General features: G+C 45.1%; 1 pseudogene; it reads right to left on the bottom strand.

Moving 5' to 3' along the window:
* Positions 1–18318: 18318 nt before the first annotated feature.
* On the bottom strand, positions 18319–19266 carry LOC102952033 (annotated as a pseudogene).
* Positions 19267–24097: the final 4831 nt, after the last annotated feature.

Raw genomic sequence — 24097 nt, 5'->3', positions numbered from 1 at the left:
TGGGGGGGGGATGTTGGCACGCGCTCGGTTACCTGCTTCTCGCTGGTTCCTGCTGGTTCTCTGTGACAGCGGAGCGCGAGCTTTTCCTCCTAACGGGGCTGTCTCCAGACTTCTCTTTCTGGAACCAAGTCCCAGTCGCCGTCAGGTGTGTATCACGGGATACCCATTTCTGCGTGCGGGGACAGAGGCTGGTCCTGCAATTCTCAGACCTTTCGGGGGGCCCAGGTTCACACTGACAATTGAAGGTAACACCTGATCTGCGGGGTCTGTGTGCTAACATGGAATGTAGCTCTAATTCAGTGTTTCTCAGCATCATCTGGGAATTTGTTAGAAATCCTCGTTTGGGGGGCAACAGCCTAAACCTAGGTACTGAGAAATTTTGCGGGTGGGGCCCAACGTTCTGCATGTGAACAAGCCGTCCAGGGGACTCCAATTTGAGAAAAAGGAGTCTTGGTAAGTAACAGGGCCCAGGGTGTGCTTACTGCTGGATACTTAAGAGTCGTTATGGGGGTGCGTGGATGGTTGAGTCGGTTAAGCGTCTGACTCCTGGTTTTGGCTCAGATCATGTCTCCCTCTCTCTGCCCTTTTCCCAGTCGCTCTCTCTCTCTCTCAAAATAATAATGTTTTTAAAAAGATTCATCATCATCATTGTTATCACAAGTCACAAACCCTGCTGTGAGAGGGCAACTCAGAGACCGTTCTCTGCACGGTAACTTATTTGTCAAAATAATGAGTCTCATTCAGCAAGTAGCAGCAGAGGTAATGATGATAATGCTTACATGAGAGCACACGTTTTACCATTTGGTTATTTTTTTGTATTCTTTGAAATACATCATGCAGGAGAGTTTCATCAACTACAGGCAGGCCTACTGCACAAGGGACAGATTCTTACAGGCCACATGACTCAACATTTGAGAACAGCAGGGTTAGATACCCTCAGGCCTAAGTGGACAATGGAACTCACATGGTTTCACGTTTGTTACATAAGATGAGATACCATTACTCATCTCTGGTTCTCAGGCATTAAAGAAAAAGTTATTCAAGACACTTGTTGAGAATGATAAGGCGGACTTTCTTCACGGGCCCTATAGTGTTAAGTATAGGGACCACTGCAGTAGGAGTTTGTAGTGAGAAAGAGTTTGAGAACAAGAGTTTCCTTGTTCTCCAGGGAGAACAAGGAAAAGTAGGAATTTATAGGCGCAGGTGGGAGGGAGGGGATGGGAAATTACTAAGAGGATACATCAGGGGATAAGAGGGGTTCCAACTGAACCGACTTAACAAGATTCTTGCTGAAGGCAGGTCAGGATGATCAGACCTGGGGGGTGTTGAGGAATGAGGGACTGGGTCAGATATCACCCGTGATCCGATATGGAGGGTAGTTCTGGTCAAACTGACTTTAGGGTTCTTGCTACAATTAGACAATGCAGAGAGAAACATGGAAGTCTGAAAGCCAGGGCCTAGTTGAGAAGAGAATTCAGAAGTGTCTAAGTAGAGGCTGGTCAAAGAGAATATCACTGTCACAGGAACCAAAACTTGCCCCTCTCCTGACTACCCTGTCGTATTCAGAGCAGCCAGATCCAGGTACAAATATACAATCGCAAGACATCCCAGCTTGATGTCCATTGGCTGGAGGCCCTTGTCCTCATCAAGACAGAATCAGCCCACCACCGCCTGGGCCCGTAGCCCACCAGGGAGCACTAAATCCTGGAGAGGTGAAAACTGAGGTCCAAGGAGGCCATACCAGGAAGGGGCACAAAATGAAGACATAATGAAGATGCAATTTCACGGTTACATCTGTCCATTTTTCATTGCCCCAAACTAATTTGCAACGGTCCAAATTAAATGTCAGGGAAGCTGGGTGTACAGAAAGAGAAAAAGAGATCGGTGAGCAAATGTAACTGGCTTCATAAACAATCCATCAGTTTGGTAACCAAATACTCATTTTGTATTTCTCCTACGCATGAACACTTGCTGCCCCTCTTTTCTCTGACAACCCAAAACCCCATCCCATCACCACCTCAATCTCAATCTTAGTATTTACACTCCGAACCTAACCTCATGCCAGGAGACTACAGCAAAATAGGTTACTTATCACTTCTCCCTCCCGCTAGATAGCTGTGGTTCAGGGACACGGTGAAAGGATGTTTTCAAACTGCTGAAGAAATTACCACCAACCTAGATTTCTATACATAGCAAAAGTGTCTCTCAAGAAAAAAGATATCTTAAAAAAGATTACTTCAAGCCAAAAAAGAAAAGTGTAATGGGAAATTGACCTACATAAAACTCAATGCTAATGATTATAATTAAGAACAAGGAAAAGTGATTCCAGGTGAAATCCTCAGGGTGATAGGAATGAAGATCTGAGTGGGGCGCCTGGGTGGCTCAGTCGGTTGAGCTACCGACTTCAGCTCAGGTCACGATCTCGTGGTCCGCGAGTTCGAGCCCCGCGTCCGGCTCTGGGCTGATGGCTCAGAGCCTGGAGCCTGCTTCTGATTCTGTGTCTCCCTCTCTCTCTGCCCCTCCCCCATTCATGCTGTGTCTCTCTCTGTCTCAAAAATAAATAAATGTTAAAAAAAAAATTAAAAAAAAAAAAAAGGAATGAAGATCTGAGAGAGGGGTGTGTTTATGGGCTCCTGCAACTGTTCATTCTCTGTGTAAAACAGAAATATTATCTCCTGTGGGGTTAGAATGATGGCATTGCCATGCATGCCATAAAAATCATAGTAATCGAAATGGGACAAAGTGATGGATATTCCGAGTTCCCTATGTTGTCTAGAAGGAAGGTAAAGGTATTTATAACTCTGTGCTAATGGATTAAAATAAGTATTTGTAATTTTTTGCTTAAATAAAATAAGTAAAATCAAAGAAAATACTTTCCAAAGTAGAAAAATTTGGGGGTTGTAAATGAGTAGACAGTACTTTTAGAGTAGTGGGTAAAGAAGAAGGGAGGCAAAGAAAAGCAGAGAACCCAAATGCATCAACTTTTACACCAAGTTGCTATCGAATAAATATTCAGTTTAGCAATCAGAGATTTTTTTCTTTTTCTTTTTTTTTCCTTAACGTTTTTTTATCATTGAGAGACAGAGAGCGACAAAGCATGAGCATGGGAGGGGCAGAGAGAGGAGGAGACCTAGAATCCGAAGCAGGCTCCAGGCTCTGAGCTGTCAGCACAGAGACCAATGTGGGACTCGAACCCACAAACCGCGAGATCATAACCCGAGCCAAAGTTGGACGCTCAACTGACTGAGCCACCCAGGCGCCCCAGCAGTCAGAGATTTTTAGTGGCTCAATATGTCCCTGAAGGATTCGTCTTCATTATTTTTTTTTATTTGAGTGTAGCTGACACACTAGTTTCGGGTGTATAGTGTAGTGATTATACAAGTTTATGCATTGTGCTCACCACAAGGAAGCTACCTTCTGTCCCCATACAATGTGACCACAATATCGACTGTACTTCCCATGCTACGACCCTCATTCCTGTGACCTAATCATTCTATAACTGGAAACCTTTTATCTCCCACTCTCCTTTACTCATTTTGCCCATCTCCCTTCCCTATGGCAACTGTCAGTTTGTTCTCTGTATTTATAGATCTGATTCTGCTTTTTGTTTATCCATTTGGGATTTTTTTTTTTAGATTCCACGTATGAATGAAATCGTATGGTATTTGTCTTTCTCAATTGACTTATTTCACTTGGCTTAGTACCTTCTAGGTCCATTCGTGTTGTCACAAATGGCACACACTCATCCTTTTTTATGGCTGCATAATATTCCGTCCACATCTTCCTTATCCATTCATCTATTGGTGGACTTCTAGGTTGCTTCCATATGTTGGCTATTGTATATAATGCTGCAATAAACATAGGGGTGCCTATATCTTTTTCAAATTAGTGTTTTCTTTTTCTTTGGGTAAATACCCAGTTAATGGAATTATTGCATCATACGGTATTTCTATTTTTTTGAGGAGCCCGCATACTGTTTCCACAGTGGCCATGTCAATTTCCATGCCTACCAACAGTGCACAAGTGTTCCTTGTTCTCCACGTCCTTGCCAACACTTTGTTATTTCCTGTCTTTTTTAATTTAATTTAATTTAATTTTTTTACATTTTATTTATTTTTGAGACACAGAGAGACAGAGCACAAATGGGGGAGGGACAGAGAGAGAGGGAGACACAGAATCCAAAGCAGGCTCCAGGCTCTGAGCTGTCAGCACAGAGCCCGATGTGGGGCTCAAACCCATGAACCATGACTTCATGACCTGAGCCCAAGTCAGTTGCTTAACCGACTGAGCCACCCAGGTGCCCCTGTCTTTTTTCATTTTAGACTATCAAACAGGCATAAGGTAAAGGATTAAATTTTGAAAATTAATAGACAGTATATTTAGAGCAGTTTTAGGTACAGCAAAATTGAACAGAATGTATAGGGTTCCCATATACCTCTTCCCACACATGTACACTTAGGTTCTCCTCCCTCAACATCTGCAGAGTGTTGTGCATTTGTTATAATCTATGAGCTAACATTGACACATCATTATCAAACAAAATTAACCTTCAGTTTACATTTGAGTTCACTGTGTTGTACTTTTGAGACAGGGAAACTGAAAGGACCCTGTTAAAAAACTCCTTTTCCTGCTTCTATTCTTGTGAGGACCACCCCCCACCCCCAGCTTATATATGCCTATTGTATGTCCTCCTTGTAGAGGGCAAGGAGTTAATGATTTCTTTGGAGTCTTTTAGCAAATAGCTAACATCTAAAGGGGTGACCAGGTGGGGTTTCACGTAGGTTTCCAAGACAACTGACTCCAGACACCGAGACCAGGGCATAAGTGACTTATGGAGGACACCCAGGTACTCGTCCTTATCCGACTAGGTCCTGGATGCCCAAGAGGGCATGTATACCAGACCACACTCTTCAGTAAAAACTCCAGACCCCAAACAGACAGGAGAGTCATTATTCTTTTCCTTCCTGAGTCTCTTCCAGATGCTCTGTCTGTGTCTGTTCTCACTACATCTTCAATAAACTCAAATCTCACTTTGATTTCCATCCTGCTCAATGCCAAACACCCTCTTGGCTGGACCTATGGGACCCCCTCTGGGTCATCGCACCTGCCCTGCCTGCATCACTTTCTCTGGGCTTTAACAAATGTATGATGTCATGTGTCCACCATTATAGTTTCATACAAAATACTTTCACGGCCCTAAAAAAAAAAATCCCGTGTTGCATCTATTCATCCATCCATCCCTCTCGGCCCCCACGAGCTCCTGGTAACCACTGAACTTTTTATTGCCTCCATAATTTTGCCTTTTCCAGAATGTCATATAGTTGGAATCCTATGTAGTCTTTTCAGATTGGCTTCTTTCACTTAGGAATATACATTCAAGTTCCCTCTCAGCCTTTCAATAGCTTGAGAGCTCGTTTCTTTATAGCACTGCATAATATTCCACCGTCTGGACGTACCACAGTTTGTGCATTCACCTACTGGAGGACATCTTGATGACTTGCAGTTTCCGGCAATTATGAATAAAGCTGCTATAAAAATCCATGTTCAATTTTTGTGTGGACACGAGTTGTCACTTCTTTCAAGGAAATACCAAGGAATGCATTTGCTGGCTTGTAGGCTAAGAGTCAGTTTCGTTTCGGAAGAAATTGCCAAATTGTCTTACGAAGCAAACGGACCGTTTTGCATTCCCATCGGCCAGGAATGAGAGTTTCTGTTGCTGCACAAACTCATCAACATTCAGTGTTGTCAGTGTTTTGGATTTTGGCAATTCTAATAGGTGTGTAGTGGTACGTCATTGTTGTGTTAATTTGCGTTTCCCTAATGATATCTCGTGTGCATCTTCATATTCTTGTTTGCCCTCTGGATATCTTCTTTGGTGAGGTATCTGTTCCATCTTTTGCCCATTTTTTATTGGATTTGGGTTGTTTACTTTCTCGGTTAATAGTCCTTTGTTTTAGCTCACAGTGCTTTATCAGATACACCTTTTTTTTTAAAATTATTTTTTTTACATTTATTTATTTTTGAGAAACATTTATTTATTTTTGAGAAACAGAGTGAGACAAAGCGTGAGTGGGGAGGGGCAGAGAGAGTAGGAGACACAGAATCGGAAGCAGGCTCCAGGCTCTGAGCAAGCGGTCAGCACAGAGCCGGATGTGGGGCTCGAACCCACGAACTGTGAGATCATGACCTGAGCCGAAGTCGGACACTCAACCGACTTGAGCCACCCAGGCACCCCTATCAGATACACCTTTTGCAAAAAAGTTCCTCCCAATCTGAAGCCTGTCTTCTTATTCTATTGACGATGTCTTTCACAGAGCAGAAGTTTTTAATCTTAATGAAGTCCAGTAATCAGTTTTTTTCTTTCACAGGTTGTTTTTTGGTGCTGTATATAAAAAGCACAGCCAGGGGCGCCTGGGTGGTCCAGTCGGTTAAGCATCCAACTTTGGATACATTGTATATATATTCATTTCTGAGCTCTCCAAGACCACCATGCAATTCTTCAAGTCTCAGCAGACACTGATTGGGTGTCCTCCAAATTGGACTCCATTCTGACCCTCTTTACCTGGAGTTAGCATCATATCTGATGCGGTTTTAGAGTGGTGGTGGGGGTCCGGAACTGATGGCCAAGAAAGAATTCTTGAGATGTCTTTGGTGCAAAAAGGTGATTTTATTAAAGCATGGGGACAGGACCCGTGGGCAGAAAGAGCTGCACTGGGGTTGTGAAGAGTGACTGGGTATATACTATGGAGTGAGGGAGGTAAAGGCAAAAAGGGAGGCTTCCAGAAGGACTTTATATGCTAAAGAGGACTCAGAAGATACCAGAGGTCTTGCTATTGTCAAGCTAAGGTTGTTTTCCCTCTAGTAAGGCATTAACTTTAAGACAAGACAGTTGGGAGTTTATTGGAGGAATGTTTTACTCTGCCTATCTCAAATATTTGTCAGTGGGCTGCAGGTTACAAAGAAATTTAATTGTATTACATTTTTGTCTTGCCTTTGTTCCCTACATCACCATGGAGGGGAAGGTGATGTTAGGGCTCCAGGAAATTGAGTCTATGGGTTTCTGGAGGTTAGGCTATTGATAAGATTGCCTTTTTCTTGTAATTTACTGAGACTCTTGTCCTGCAGGACTGTGATCTCTATCAGTCAGCCCTTTGTTTTCTCCTTCTCTTAGCTTTAAGGCAGCCAGGAGTGCTTGAGGATTGTCACATGTATCCCACCGGAGGCGGGAGGCTGGAGGGCGTTTGCGGGGTCTCAGCTTGCCTCATGCTCCCTCATCAATATCCTAAAGGTTAAAGGTTCAGTCTCACAAGACTGTCCCCACTTCAGATGCCAATTCCAAGTCCAGATTGTTACCTGTGCCACTGACTGACTGACTATAAATCAGAGGTTCCCACAACCTCCTCCTTGGATTTGATCATTTGTTAGAATGGCTCACAAAGCTCAGGGAAACACTGACTTACACTTACCAGTGAGTACTTATTATAAATTATATAAGTAAGTACTTATTATAAAGGATATTATAAAGGATACTGATGAACAGCCAGATGAAGAGGTACGTAGGGCCAGGTTTGGTAGAGTCCCACGTGCAGGAGTTTCTGTCCCCATGAAACTGAGGTGCACTACCCTCCGGACATATGGATGAGTTCACCAACCTGGAAGCTCATCAAATCTTGTTGTTCAAGAGTTTTTATAGAATTTAATCTGTGATACTCCCCCTCCCCCCTTTCTTCCCAGAGATCAATGGCTGGAGCTGAAAATTTCAACCTTAAATCACTTGATCTGTCTGGTGATCAGCCCCAACCCGAGGTTGTCTAGGGATCCCTTCTAAGTCAGCTTACTAGCATAAACTCGGGTGTACTCAAAAGGGGCTCCTTATAAATAACAGAGACACTCTTATCACTCAGGGAATTCGTGGGTTCTAGGAGTTTTTTCAGTGACCAGAGACAAAGACCAAATATATCGGTCTATTGGTCTATCCTATTACAGCACAGTACCTTTGATATTATGTGGGGAAAATGACACTTTACCTCTATGATCTTCTTACCCAAGTCCTATAACCACAGTCTAATTATGAGAAAATCATGAGATAAATTCCCATGGAGGCACATCCTACAGTATACCTGACCAGTACTACTCAGAACTGCCAAGTTCATCAAAAACAAGGAACGTCTGACAAACTATCACGGGCAAGCAGAGCCTGCAATGACAGGACAACTGAATGCAGCATCCTGGATGGGAGTCTGATACATGAAAAGGGCATTAGGTTAAGAGCTTGGGAAGTCTGGATAAACTATGGGCTTCATCTAATAATAATGTATCAACATTGATTCATTCATTGTAACAAACGTATCATATAATGTAAGATGTTATGTGCATATGGGAGAGGTATATAGAAGCCTTCTGTACTTACCTGCTCATTTTTTCCCCTGTAAATCTAAAACTATTCTTCAAAAACATAAAGTCTATTATTAAGTTTAAAAACTCTGGGATATTTAGAGCTTACAGGTGTGATTGTGGACAGAGGATATGCCAAGAAACGTGTGGGATGGAGAATCAGATCTACAGCGCTCTTGGGTGCAGGTAGGAAAACCGAGACTTGCATATTTGAACCCTTCGGACGAAGTTCAAGGTTAATCTTTTGATAGTGAGGTTTCCAGAGAGCCAAATCTCCAAGTTTTATATGTGGACTAGTTTAGATGGGAAGACTGGAGGAAAAACAGTGTTAACCTGTTGATAAGGCATGGGCATAGTCAGTCAGTCCATTGCAATATTTGGGAAGGTCTGAAATGACCAGACCAGAGTCTTCTGTAGCCCATGCCATGTGTGGAATTCTCACAGATGCTCCAGTAAGTGTCTCATAGAAGAAGAGTTGATGTGGGTGGAGATTCGAAGGTCATCAAAGCCGAAGATAAAACCTCGGATCATGGAAGGCCAAGTTTCTCTGAGAGTTTTGCAATTTTAGATTTAATAATCCATTCATGCGCTCAGTCAAGACAGGGCAAAAGCAACATCCCAGAGAGAGAAAAATTGTTCCAGCAGACATTTAGCAACAGTGGTTAAGCAGTAGCCCTCTTACACGGGGAAGCTTTGATCCAATGAGAGAACACGTGAATAATGACAAGGACATATTCATAACCATGACATACAGGCAACTGCGTGATATGTAATTGCCCACAGAGGAAGCTCGAGGTGGCTTTCTCGCTTGCCCCGCCATTACAGCTCCACCAGGATTATGTTCTCAGCAGATGGGACAAAAGGATACCGGTTGTGCCAGGTAAAGAGCAAAATTTTCCCACCACTACCAGTGGAGGAGCTGCTCTAGATTTTCTTTCCCCTTGTGGGAAAGTCATGGCCTAAATTTCAGGCAGGGGATTGAGGAGACTCCAGACGGCCATCTGGATGTCTCGAGAGTTTATCCGCATGCAAAGGACGTCCAGCTTATTTCTAATTGACCTTTTAATCTTAGGGACTTTGGACCGAGAGCTTTTCATTTCTTCTGTTAGAGGGTCAGGGCGTAGGCAGAGGAGATTTAACATTCTGTCTGCTGTAGAATGGGGGCAGGTTTCTGAGCTGTTGGCTTTAGCAAGTTCCCCCTTTGCTTATGGATCTTATCGCCCATATGAGTTTCTGTTTTAAATATGTCCACTTCTTTTGGTACCGATAAATCCTCGAAGTGATCAGCCACGCATTTCCCGTTTTGAGTTGCTGTGCCACGTGCAGTCATAAATACCGATCAAGTATCGCTAACCTTAAAAATAAAACTGTTGACTATTTTGCCAGAAAAACGGGCTTGTTCAGGAATAGCAGAGAACTGCAACTCAAGACACGCAAGCTACAGCAAAACCATAGGCGACCCTGTTGGCGGGCAGGGAGAAAATCCTCCTTCCGCCTGCTGGCGTTGTAAAAATAGGCTTCTTCCTGTGGGAAAACGCAAGGAAGGTCTCTTGTGGGGTCTGCAAAGGGCTGTGAGGAGTGCTACAGCGTGAGCGCTCCCCCTTCCGGCCTTATTTGTTTATTCATTTATAGGGAACCTTGCTTTTTAGAAATATTTATTTATTTTGAAAGAGAGAGAGAGAGTGTGCATGCGCAAGTGGGGGAGGGGCAGAGGGAGCATCCCAAGCAGGCTCCACAGCGTCAGCGCTCAGAGCCCCGTGTGGGGCTCAGACTCACCAACCGTGAGATCATGACCTGAGCTGAAATCAAGAGTTGGATGCTTAACCGACTGAGCCACCCAGGGCCCCCCTTTTTTTTAAATTGAAGGGTTTTTTTAATTTCTTTGTATCCCAGGTGGGACTCCAACCTATGACCCCAAGACTGAGGGTTGCATGTTCTTCCAACTGAGTCAACCAGGTACCCCCTCCCAATTCCATTTTAGTTTTGTTTAGTTTATTTAAGTTTATTAATTTTTGAGAGAGAGAGAGAGAGAGAGAGAGAGAGAGAGAGAGCAGGGGAGGGGCAGAGAGAGAGAGAGATGAGAGAGAGAATCCCAAGCAGGCTGCATGCTGACGGTGTGGAGCCCAACTCAGGACTCCAACCCGTAAACCTTGAGATCTTGACCTGGGCTGAAATCACGAGTGAGCTGCTCAACTGACTGAGCCACCCAGGGACCTCCCAACTCCATTTAAAACGACATTCCCTTTATTCAGTTCCATAGTTCCAACTCAAAAGGTATCTGCTATCTGTGCAGATACTAATTCTCCTATCCTTAACTAACACGCAGGCCCGCGTGAGAACCAGAAGTTCCACCAACTGGAATGAGTTCTGTTATCTGGGATGATTGGGTGTGAGGGTGACACTCATATTCATGGGGTTCTGGAAACCTACGGATTCAGGCAGATCCTGCCTGAAATGTTCCTTGTGAAGTGAGGAGCTAGTAGCCATCAACAGAGAAGGTGAGGTCTGGGTCTGTTAGGGGAAGCTCTGAAAGGCCGGAGTGCAGAAGGGTTAAGTTCAGGTGGCTGCCTTGCAGTCACGTGGGTCCCCTCCAGTCAGGAAAGGAAGAAGACCAGCAACGCTAAGATTTCGAACAACGGGGGGTGGTAATGTGAGAAGGAGCGAGCAAAAGGATCTCAAGAGAGGCAAGATGAGAGGCGAAAAAAAAAATGCGGTGTTTCAGTTAGGAGAAGGATTTGGGCACACGGGGTACATACCTAACACAAGATCCATTGTCCCTTGAACCAACTTTGCTCTTGCCATGACTGCTCTACAACAAGAAATGGCTTCAGCCACACAGTCCAGAGCGAGACTAAAATACCCAGTGGGCCTCTGCTTGAAAAAGCACCTAAAGCATGTCCTTCTCACTCATGAATGAATGACTAGTGAGAAGGGCAAAGGACGCTTTGGGAGCCTCAAGGTGGAAGCACAGGAAAGGGAAGTTTTTAAGGATTTGAATACATCATGGAAAGTGAGTCCCATTGTAGAAGGTGAGGCATAGTTTCCTAAATTATGCCATATAAAGGGGACGCTGCGTTGGAAAAACTTGGAATCCACTTCCTACAACATCCAGGTAATCCTAGAAAGCCCCAGAGCTGTCTTTTGGTTTCAGGCTGAAGGTAATGAAGGATGGTCTTGCTAGTTCTGAGGACAAGGGTTTTCCCTCAGGGTTAGATACCATGTTCTAAATATTGCACCTGGACCGCAAAGTTGTATTTTGCCCCTTGAAATCTTATGCTCCTCCTAAATGTGAAACTGAATAAGGAAAATGTCAGTTATCTTTTTTTATAAGAAAGTCTCATTTAAAGTGGAGTTGGAAGGCCAGAAGGGGGAGCTCTCACGCTGTACCATTCCTCACAGCCCTTTGCAGAGCAAACAGAGACAGACCTGCACTGCCAAGGAGAAGGAGCCTGCTTTACAATCCCAGCAGAGGAAGAAAGATTTTTCTCCCAGCCCAGCAACAGCCTAGCCAATGAGAGACTGTCACACACAACTCAACCAATGAAAAGCCACTACACTTCCGACTCCCGGTTTACTCCAATGGACTTTTTGTTTACAACAGCTCCTCCCAAGTCCCCCACCCCCCTTTTCTCTATGAAAGAGCCAACTTCTCCTTTGTGCTTTGGACTTGTTTGTGGTTTTGCTGTGGCTTGCGTGGCTTGAATTGTAATTCTCTGCTGCTCCCAAATAAATCAGTTTTTCTGGCAAAATAATTAACAGTTTTATTTTTAAGGTTAACACAAGCCGGAGCTTCTAATAAATATTAAGTGTCTGTGAGTTACTGAACCTAGTAAAACAAAGAAGCTCATCCGGATATTGACTGAGGATTGAATTATAAAAGGAGCCTAGATTCTTTGGATTTACACTTAATATTCAGGCAAAAATAAGCGGGGACTTTGGAACATCCCTGGAGCACGACGATCCAGGTATGCTGTTGGTTTTCGCATGCGAGGTGAAGAGGTATTTGGGAGTTAGATAAAGGGGTCTGCTGAAGAAAGCAGAGCGTATCAACAATGACGAAATAAGTAGGGTCAGAGGGTATAGGAGCAAAGATAGTGTTGCGATTTGGGAAAAAACAATATGCATTTTACAATTTTATTTGTGGCTCACAGCTCTTGGACAAGCTGGTAACCCCTTCCGTTAGGTTTCTTTATGGGTAGAATAGATGTGCTGCAGGGGCTCCATGTGGAGATCAGAAGCCCTTTGTCAAGTAATATATGAGTAATAGGTCTGAGACCATAAATTACCTCATTTTTAAGGTATCGTATTGAGTTAATTGAGAGAGAGGCATAGCGAGGTCTGCATCCACCTTTAAAGGCTCTTACCTCTCAGCGGCGTCCTACACCTGCCATTCCTTTAGGCGACAGTGAGTCAGGAAGGTGAATGAGCGTGTCCCTGCATGCAGCCCTTATCAAGGGCTTGGGGAGCTCTGAGGGGTCAAGAAAACCTTAGGATCTATCAGAGCTGTCAGAGGGCACAGTGCCTGAGGTTGGAGTCTGGAACTTCAAAGGTGAGTCCCTTGGATGAACGTTAAATATTAACATTACAATGAGAAATCAAGTCTCTGCCTCATAGCTTAAAAGAGGTTGGGGGGCTTAAGAGAAAAGCTTTGTTGGGCATCATGGGGTCCAAGAGACAAAGAAAGGATATTTTTGTTTGTTTATTTGTTTGTTTTTTTAAGGGATGGATCATGTGACTGATTATCCAATCATGTGAGGGATTATCTAACCTCACTACAGAGGTGAGTTGTGTACCCTGAGGAATTATAGTAGGGCCATCTGAGGTGTTGAGGGTAGAGTATGTGACCCCACCAGAAAGGTGGCAGTGTCCCCATTGACTGAGGTGATCATCTCACCCTGTGTATTCAAGGGTGTCTGGGGAAAGACAGGAACAGATTCCTTAAAGGGAAGTCATTGGGAGTAACAATTACAGAGGGGAGGTGAACTCTGAGAGGTTACATGGCCTCAGGTAAGGTACGAAGAGACTGTTGAACGACCGGATGAGGGTTGTACTAAAAAGGCCATTTTACTTTTCTTTTTAAAAATTTTTAATGTTTATTTTGGAGAGAGGGAGAGAGAGAGTGTGAGCAGGGTAGGACACAGAATGTGAAGCAGGTTCCAGGCTCTGAGCTGCCAGCACAGAGCCCCGATGCGGGGCTCAAATCCACAAACCGCGAGATCATGACCTGAGCTGAAGTTGGACGCTTAATCAACGGAGCCACCCAGGTGCCCCTAAAACGGCCATTTTTCAATTTCATACTAGGAGAAACTAGCAGACCACTTTTGAAAAACGTTTATTTATTTTTGAGAGAGAGGGAGAGAGACAGAAAGAAACAGGATCCCAAGCAGGCTCCATGCTATCAGTGCAGGGCCCGACGTGGGGCTTGAACTCATGAACCATAAGATCATGACCCGAGCCAAAATCAAGAGTTGGACACTTAACCAACTGAGCCACACAGGCGCCCCCGAGGACCATTTTCTAGAGGGGATTTGGGATCCTGAGGATTCAAGGTCCCCTGGAGATAAACCAATTTGGGGAGACCCCAAGAACTCCAGAGAGATGATTGTAGTTCCAAATTATCCTTAGTGAAATTCTACCTTTTTCTGGAATGTCGGACTGAGTTAGTGCTATCGAGGCAGAGCGTGTAATCAAGAACAGAGGAGGAAAGGGGGGATCCAGGGGAGCGAGAATTTCCCATGGGATTAGACACGTATTCAAATAAACAAAAGAGGTTTCCCCCAAGAGCTGGGAAGATTCTCACCCGTCCCAAAACTTGCAAGATTCCTGTTCAACGGGCAGATCGGATGCCCACTCAAGAGCCAAAGAAAAAAGTTTTCATTCAAAGAGAATCAAAGTAACTCCTTGCTTGTGCTACAACGGCACATGTCTGGAGCACTGGATTAGGGGTTGTGATTGACAGTGTGGAGCCAGATCTCCCCAATGTGGAAAGGACACAAGGGGTACGAGAGGCTGACACGAACACCTGGGTGACGGTAGAAGGACCTGAGCCAGCACTCCCTCCGAGTCACGGCACCAGAACACTGTCAAAAAAAAAAAAAAAAAAAATCCAAACTTGCCTAGAGAAAGACTATCCAGAAGTCTGGACAGACCATCAGATCTGTAAGCACCTGAGGAGGCTGTGGGGAAATGGCATTTCTTTTACAGGGAGGCACAGACGAGGCTGGAAAGAGCCAGGTGTGGGGTAGGGAGGTAAGCAAGTGGTGTCGTCAAGCACCCGAACAGGAAATGTCTTTCTCTGCCGTCAGCCGATCCTCGATCCTCGGGAGGTGCCGTTGAGGTTGTCCTGCCTTCTAATGCTCGCTTCAGCTCAAGGGTGGGCTGAAGTTCAAGGGCCTGTGGAGAGGAGAGAAGCCTGACCAGTTTGGTCAGAACGAGTTAGCAGGGATTTTGTCCAGATTGGTCATTTGCATTTACGAAAATTGTAAATAGACGGAATCGTACGGTAGGCACCCTGGCTTCTCAGTATAATTGAGATTTGTACCGCCTCGGTGACCCTCTGAACTACCTTCAACTTTTCATATTTTGTCCAGCTTTCCGAGTGCTCTTCTGTGGAAAGGTTGATCTGAAGTGACCCAGTCAACCACCGTGGGAAGTGCAAGTCGACTTGGTTGTTTTGATGGCAGACCCTCATTCTACTTTTAAAATATTTATGGGAACGCTCTGGGACCTATGGTGAAGGCGCCTTCCTCCAGAGGAGTCATGTGTTTGTTTAGTATTTGAGTTTAGCAGATCCTTTCTGTTTCTTTTTTTTTAAGTTTTACTTATTGATTTTTTTAGTAGTCTCTTCGCCCAGCGTGGGGCTCGAACTCATGACCCCTGAGATCAAGAGTCGCACACTCTTCCTACTGAGCCAGCCAGGAGTCAGCAGATGCTTTCAAGCTGAGAATTTGGATCATTGTTCAATCTAGAAAATAGGTTTTTGGAAAAACTTTCCTCTCCTACATACGTTCTTCTTTGTTCCTGGATCTTTAATTTTTTAAATATATTTTATTTTTTTTAAGTTTATATATTTATTTTGAGAGAGACAGAGAGAGACGGCGTGACTGGGGGAGGGGGTGAGAGAGGGAGGGAGAATCCCAAACAGGCTCCTCACTGTGAGCGCAGAGCCTGATGTGGGGCTCGAACCCGAGAACCGTGAGATCATGACCTGAGCGGAAATCAAGAGTTGGACGCTCAACCGGGTGAGCCCCCCGGGTGCCCCCTTTGTTCCTGGATCTTTAATTAGATGGAATCTCTGCCAGTCTTCCAAAAGTCATCCCTGTCCCCAACCAGAGAATAAATAAATGGATGTTCTTTGGATTTTCTTCTAATACTTGAATGCTTTATTTCTTTGAATTGCATATTCATATATAATGCAAGTCCATTCTTTTCAAATTACCATAGCTTCCTAATTTATATGCTAGGAACAGTAAGCACCTCTTCATTACTTTATTATTATTGTTGTCATTATTTTATTTTAATTCCAGTGTAGTTCACGTATAGTGTTATATTAGTTTCAGGTGCCCAATATAGTGATTCAACAATTCTGGGCATTCCTTAGCGCTCATCAAGATAAGTGCTCTCCTGGGGCGCCTGGGTGGCTCAGTCGGTTGGGCGTCCGACTTTGGCTCAGGTCATGATCTCGCGGTCCGTGAGTTCGAGCCCCGCATCGGGCTCTGTGCTGACAGCTCAGAGCCTGGAGCCTGTTTCAGATTCTGTGTGTCTCCCTCTCTCTCTGACCCTCCCCCGTTCATGCTCTGTCTCTCTCTGTCTCAAAAATAAATAAACGTTAAAAAAAAAATTTGAAAAAAAAAAGATAAGTGCTCTCCTTAATCCCCATCACCTGTTTCACCCATCCCCCCCACCCGCCTTCCCTTTGGGAATCGTCAGTTTGTTCTCTATAGTAGAGAGTCTATTTCTTGGTTTGTCTCTTTTTTATCTTTGTTCATTTGTTTTGTTTCTCAAATTCCACGTACGAGGAGTGGTCCTGGATGTCTCAGTCAGGTGAGCGTCCGACTCTCGGTTTCAGCTCAGGTTATGTCCTCACAGCTCATGGGATTAAGCCCTACATAGGGCTCTGCACTGACAGCCTGGAGCCTGCTTGGGATTCTCTCTCTCCCTCTCTCTCTGCCCCTCACCTGATTGCCCTCTCTCTCTCTCTCTCTCAAAATAAATAAACATTAAAAACGATTCCACATATGAATGAAATCATATGGTATTTCTCTTTCTCTAACTGACTTACTTTGCTCAACATTATACTCTCTAGATCCATCATGTTGCAAATGGCAAGATTTCATTCTTGTATATAAGTACCACATCTTCAGGGTGCCTGGGTGGCTCAGTCGGTTAAGAGTCTGACTTGATTTTGACTGAGGTCGTGATCTCACAGTCGTGGGATCAAGCCCTGAGCTGAGCTCTGTGCGGTTAGCGGAGCCTGCTTAAGAGTCTCTCTCCTTCTTCTGCCCCTCCCCTGTTTGTACATGCTCTCTTTCTTTCTCTAAAAAAATTATTTTTTAAATAAATACCACATTTTTTTTAGTTGAAAATCCAAAACGTAAGAAGAATTGAAAATTCTTTATTTGGGGGGCACCTGGGTGGCTCAGTCAGTTATGCGTCTGACTTTTGGTTTCAGCTCAGGTCATGATCTCACAGTTCGTGGGTTTGAGCCCCGCATCGGGCTCAGTGCTGGCAGTGTGGAGCCTCTTTGGGATGCTCTCTCTCTCCTTCTTTCTCTGCCCCTCCCCTGCACACACCCCCCCCCGCCAACACTCTGTCTCAACATAAATAAATAAACTTTAAAAAAAAGAAAGAAAATTCTTTATTTGGTAAAATTAAGAATACGTTGTATAACTCATGGACCACCAAGAGGGAAACATGTGAAAGTGGTAACTGGAAAAAAAAAAAAACAGAACATGAAGTAATACTGATGATGCTCACATTCAGTTGTGCCGTCATGTGGCTAAAGTAAAGTTCTTCTGGTTCCTTTTGTGTCAAACATTTAAGGGCACACTAAAAAAAAAAATAAGGCAATTTTGCTAAAAGGGAAGATCCTTTAAATTCTTTAGGAAGGGGTTACCAAGAGGGGGAAGAGTGCTTGAAATTCTATAGCACTAAGGTTAAGTGGAGGCCATGACCAAATAAATGTGTAACCAAGACATGTTTTATGCTCTTTAAAGCAGTACTTTTGAGTCGGGAAAGTATCCAGAGAAAGATGATTCTTCCTGATGTGCTTCTCGCTGAACAACACCTTTATTCACCCTTGTATGTATCAACTGTCTAGCGCAAGTACTCGAACTCTGAAATATCTCAATGCAACTCACAAATGATACTTTATCATACATAATACCCTCACCTGGAAATAAGTTCTTCATGCCTTGTACATTCGTGATTCCCAGGAACATTTCAGTTATGGTAAATTACAGGATGGCAAGAAAAGTTCTTGGAGATCTTGAAGTAAGAAAAAACTTGAGGTGGGGCGCCTGGGTGGCTTAGTCGGTTAAGCGTCCAACTTCGGCTCAGGTCGTGATCTCGTGGTTCGTGAATCTGAGCCCCGCGTCAGGCTCTGTGCTGACAGCTCGGAGCCTGGAGCCTGCTTCGGATTCTGTGTCTCCTTCTCTCTCTCTGCCCCTCCCCCACTCACGCTCTGTCTCTCTCTCTCTCTGTCTCTCTCTCTCAAAAATGAATAAAACATTTTAAAAAGTTAAAAAAAAATTAAAAACTTGAGGAAAGGATATGGTAAAGGGCGTCACAAATATGAAGCACAATAAAAGGCAATTTTTCCAAGGCTCAAGTCTGAATCCTTAAACTTCCCACCATCAAGACACCATTTGTGAATGTTCTTTTCGGAAAGCTCCAGTGAGCTCCCGTGTCAGGAACAGGTGCCTCTCAGCCAGCGCTGGACAGAAGAGGCTTGTGATGCTTCCACCGAATCCAAACTCAGTACATTGTTGGCTCTTCCTGTCGGGTCGCTTATAATCGGCAATCCACCATGTTCTGAACCTTCTCCGGTCCGGCAGTAGTGAAAAGTGTATCCAGTTCACCTTGTGTGAAGAACTAAACTCTAGTATGATCGCCTGTCACATGGAAATTTCAGACAGACACTGATCGTTTCTTTTTAATGTTTATTTATTTATTTGTTTATTTTTAATGTTTACTTTAGAGAGAGAGAGAGACAGAGTGTGAGCAAGGGGAGGGACAGAGAGAGGGAGACAAAGAAGCCGAAGCAGGCTCCAGGCTCTGAGCTGTCAGCACAGAGCCCGACGCGGGGCTTGAACTCACGAGCTGTGAGATCGTGACCTGAGCCGAAGTCGGTCGCTCAACCGACCGAGCCACCCGGGTGCCCCGACACTGACCTTTTTTAAACCCAAGCTAAGCCGTGTCATAGCGGCCATAATCTCGAAGAGGCATCATCCCTCCGGGCTCCAGAAGCCTGCTCAGCCTGTTGAGAGCCTCCTGCATCTTGTCTTGAGGGTGACAATCTCGAGACTAGCCGTGGGCGCTGGGTAACTCTGATCTTCATCACATGGATTGTGAACAAAGGGAAAACACCGGCAAGGATCCTGTGCTAAATTTGTCTGAACCAGTTCTACAGCCGTGGAGGAAAACTCACAGCAGTAAACAGAGTCCCGGATCCCGGTCAGTCTGTAAAATCAGAAAGACTGTGTCTCTCACGCCACAACCGACCTCGAGTGTTCGGGAGCTGGCTGAGAAGCCAGAGAAGTCATCAGCACAGATCTGCAGGTGATTGAGTTTCTGAGTTACATTTTCTTCCACGGGAGCTGCCTGTGTTTTATGTCTAAGACTATCTGAATTGTTCCTCTATTTTAAAACCATTCTCGGGGCACCTGGGTGCCTCAGTTAGTTGGGGGACCAACTTCGGCTCGGGTCATGATCTCACGGTTTGTGAGTTCGAGCCCCGCGTCGGGCTCTGTGCTGACAGCTCAGAGCCCGGAGCCTGCTTTGGATTCTGTGTCTCCCTCTCTCTCGGCCCCTCCCTCACTCATTCTCTGTCTCAAAAGTGAACATTAAAAAAAATTTTTTTTTTTAAATATCGAGGTGTCTGAACTCAGGCACCAGTTGGATTCCTGGCTCAGCTGGTTGTTGGCTTATCTCAGCCTCTGCAGGCCTCTCCCACAAACAGCCTACAGGTGAGCTTTAAGAAGAAAATGTATATAAAGCCATCAAGTGACTAGTAATCCAGTTGTCTGTTTTAGGCGAGGAGTGTTTCTGATGTTGGTCCTTTCAAAATACGGATCCCTCCTTTACAAGTGCTCTCGACCACAACTCCCTCAAATGACAGCCGCATCAGTTCTGACTCTACACGTATGACAGGTGCCCCAGGCTTGAAAACCCCAAGGGACATACAAGCATCGTGTGGCTTCTTGCTGTCCTCTCCAGAAGCTCAGCCAAGCCATCCCACCATCACCAGGACTGCTCTTCTGGGTTCCAGCCACCGAGGATTAAATGGAGCCACCAAGCTATTCACCAATATTCTGTATCTTACTGTTCCCTCTCGTACAACTCAGCCACAGCACATGCATATCCCCGGAGTCAACTGTTTTCTTATAACCTCTGAGACGCCTTTCCCTTAACGTGACACCATGCAAAGCTGGGGATTCGATTTGTATTGCAATTCAGCCATCCAAAGGATTAGACTGTGGGTTTAGTTTTCAGAAATCTCAACTCGGGAGCTAAGGGAGATAAGGATTTCTCTTAGGATGGTCATTAATAGCTTTCTATCCCTTACCTTGACTTTGAGCTGAGAATTTAAAGCCCTGAGCTCATTTTCTTTCTACACTTAAAAGCAACCAACCGGGGGCACCTGGGTGGCTCAGTCGGTTAAACATCTCTTTTTTTTAATTGTTTTTTTTTAATGTGTTTATTTTTGAGATAGAGAGAGAGAAAGAGAGAGAGCACGAGTGGGGGAGGGGCAGAGAGAGAGGGAGGCACAGAATCCAAAGCAGGCTCCGGGCTCTGAGCTGTCAGCACAGAGCCTGACGCGAGGCTCCAACTCATGAATCTTGAGATCATGACCTGAGCTGAAGTTGGACGCTTAACCGACTGAACCACCCAGGCGCCCCAAGCACCCGACTCTTGATTTCGAAGGTGATATTCCCAGCTGGGAATACCTGAGGCACTCGCCAGACCCATATCACAGACGTTCCCCCCAGCAGGGCCCGTGTTGTGACTGGACTGGATCTCGTGGCTCCTGTTACGACTGCAGGATGTGCGTCAGTGAAAACCATCAGGGAACTTTGACGAACAAGACTAATTACTCCCAAGTCCTGGCATGCCGGGGCCACCGAGTGAGGTCACAGGCAGACAGAATGCAGACCTGGGGCTCTGCCTTCATTAGCGTCTGAGAGGGGGGGGTTCCTGGGGGCTCATGAGGTCACTCTGTATTGACTAATTTGAAGCCTGAGAGTGGGATTCAGGGCACGGGAGACCGAAGGCAGGGCCACTCAAGGCGTGTCCGTTTTCATGGTCGTCCAGGGTTTTCTGAAAGGACAACTTCGTGGGCGTGGGGGTGCCTACTGCCTTATCTGGTTGTGCCGATCTGGAGCAGACGGCTTTTGAAATGGATGCCTTGCCAATCAATGCTTAATTCAGGCATTACACCACGACACTTCCTTCCACCACGACAGGCGGTCGTTGTCACGATTCTGCTACTGTTGCACGCCACAGACAACCAGCGTCTCCTTTACCATCAGAAACGGGGTCATGAATCCGGTGGAGTCTGGCCAGAGAACCCGGTCCAGATTCCTAGCCTCGAGTTTCTGTTCCCTGGAACCGCTCACAGCACCATCGCTGTCCACCCGTCTGCATTCAGCCAGGGAGGCAGAACTTCTCCGGGGATTCTGGGGTAAGGGATTGCTTGTGAGAACTGGACCTTCCGTGATCTCACGGTTCACGAGATCGAGCCCCACGTTGGGCTCTGCGCTAATGGTGTGGAGCCTGCTTGGGATGCTCTCTCTCTCCCTCTCTCTCTGCCCCCTCCCCCCCCCCGGTCTCTCTCAAAATACATAAATAAACATTAAAAAAAAAAAAAAAGGAAAAGTAGACCTTATACAACTGCTTCACTTTCACCAACCAAATCTCATAAAAGTGCTTTCCTGGCCAGCTGTAACCCAGAAGCATGCAGGGCAAGGGCTTCTGAGGAAGATGGCTTGAGTGTAATCGGAGCGACATGGTAGAAACCACAACGATATCCAGGCAGTGGATTTTATTTTTTTATTTTAATTTTTTTTTAACGTTTATTTATTTTTGACAGAGAGAGAGAGAGAGAGAGAGAGCGAGCATGAGCGGGGGAGGGGCAGAGAGAGAGGGAGACAGAATCGGAAGGAGGCTCCAGGCTCTGAGTGGTCAGCACAGAGCCCGACACGGGGCTCGAACTCACAGACCGCGAGATGGTGACCTGAGCTGAAGTCGGACGCTCAACCGACTGAGCCACCCAGGTGCCCCAATTTTATTTATTTTTGAGAGAGAGAGAGAGAGAGTGCAGGGGAGGGGCAGAGAGAGGGGGAGACACAGAATCCGAAGCAGGCTCCAGGCTCTGAGCTGTCAGCACAGAGCCTGACTCGGGGCTTGTGACCTGAGCTGAAGTCAGATGCTTAACCCACTGAGCCACCCAGGTGCCCCGCCCACAACGTATTTTAAAGGATGTTACAGAACTTGATCTTCCCACTCACCTTCAGAATTATGTCCATTTTATAGTCCAAGAGACTACGTGATAAATTAAGAGAGTTGCCCGATGGCGCTTAGTTCATAAGGTGGAATTGGTCCGAGGTCTAGCTCACCTGCTTCCAAACGCTATGTTCTTTTCTGGGCAGTGAGCACTCCTGGCCTCCCTTCCTTATCAGTATAGATGAGTCTCTGAGGACTTTGTCTTAACTCTCTCTTTTACAATTTCAATCTCATCGCTCCCTCCCATCATTTCATAGATATGTCTTGATAGTGCCTCCCTCTGTACTTACTTTTTCATTCTCTCTCCCATAAAATGTCTACTAACTTATAAGATTCCCCCTTTTCTACAGACCCCCTCACCCCTCTTTTCACACACCTTGCTGATCCCCCAACATCGTTCCCAAACCTTCTCTCTCCTACAGAACCTCTTCCATGGAAACCTGTAACTTTTGTTACAGAAAAGCCTCAAGATTTGAGTTCTAACTCTGGATTCCACTTTCACGCGGGCCATGACTCTTCCCTCCAAGCTTCAGGCTCCTCATGTTTCGGGTGTGGGTCGACTGGGATCCTATTGGTGAGACCACTTTGCAAATTCTAAAGCACTAGAGAAATGCCGTTAATTGTTATCATCTCTTATGTGATTCTCAAATTAAAAAGTCGATGCCAAATGTCCACCAAATAAAAAACATTGCTCGAGTTTATTGGCGGGAGCAACAGATTCCTTGAGTGCGATCAACCCAGAGCAGACCCAGAGGAAGTTATGCCTACAAAGGATCATGGGCGGACAGCAGGCTGGGTAGAAAGTGGGCAAGAGAAAACACCAGGGAATAATTCTCCCTGGCTGCCCGGTTTAGGCTCCCTGTGTGAGATGGCTTCTGTCCAGGCTTGGGTCCAGCCCTGGGGGTGCATGGATTGTCCAGAGTGAGTCAGGGCCAAATTTTAATCCATTATTGGCAAACACCGAAGAATAAGGGGTTTGGGGTCTCGTAGGTCTGATTCGAATCCCCATAAAAACTGTGAAATGGCCAGGTCCCCCAATTTCTCTGTGCTTCGGATTGCTAACTACAACATGGGGTGACGGGAAGGTGGAGGGTAATTTACAGCATTTGTGAAAACGTATACTTAAATCTAAAAGTTTTGACTCATGATGGGTGCTCAGTGAATGCTATCTGTGGTCAGAAGTATTTCATTATATTAGCTCATTCAGCATAAGGAACACATCTTATTCATCGACGTAACCCCAGATCTTGGCTCAAGGACAAGACACAATATGGCCACAAGAAAAATCTTCTGAATGAATAAATGAATGGATGCTATAGTAATTAAAGAAGTCACGAGGCTAACTGTGATACTGGAAGGAGACAAAAGTGCAAATGTCATCTGGGTTTGGGTGTGCAGTTGGTGAGTTGCGGTGTCCTGGCTTCTCCAAACCACAAGTTGTTGTGGAAAACATTACATGTGTGTAGAAGGCCATTGGCATTTCTCTCAAGATAAGGGAGGCTGAGTGAGTCTTCTTATGTTTAAGGGACCTTAGATTTCCCTTTTTCTTTTCTATGAACTACCTCTTCATATTCTTTGCCCATTTTTAAACTAGATGGTTGCTTTTTTTCTTATTGATTTTTAGGAGCTCTTTATATATATGTAACCCTTTGTTATGGGAAGAGCAAGCATTTTTAGCATTTTTTAAGTGTCTATTTATTTTGAGAGACATAGGGTAGGTACATGTGCGAGTGGGACAGGGGCAGAGAGAGAGGGAGAGAGAATCCCAAGCAGGCTCTGTGCAGTCAATGCAGAACCCAATGTGGGGCTGGATCTCACGAACCTTGAGATCGTGACCTGAGCAGAAATCAAGAGTTGGACACTTAAGTGACTGAACCACCCAGGAACCCCTATTTTTAGCACTTGTGTTTTATTTATGGCACTTTTAAATGTGGGAATGTTTTTCTTTATTTTTATTAAAAACATTTTTTTTAATGTTTAC

The sequence above is a fragment of the Panthera tigris genome, chromosome E2 (assembly GCF_018350195.1).
Source record: "Panthera tigris isolate Pti1 chromosome E2, P.tigris_Pti1_mat1.1, whole genome shotgun sequence".
Classification (NCBI taxonomy): domain Eukaryota; kingdom Metazoa; phylum Chordata; class Mammalia; order Carnivora; family Felidae; genus Panthera; species Panthera tigris.
The sequence above is the reverse complement of the archived record's forward strand: the minus strand, read 5'-3'. Positions and strand labels throughout refer to the sequence as shown.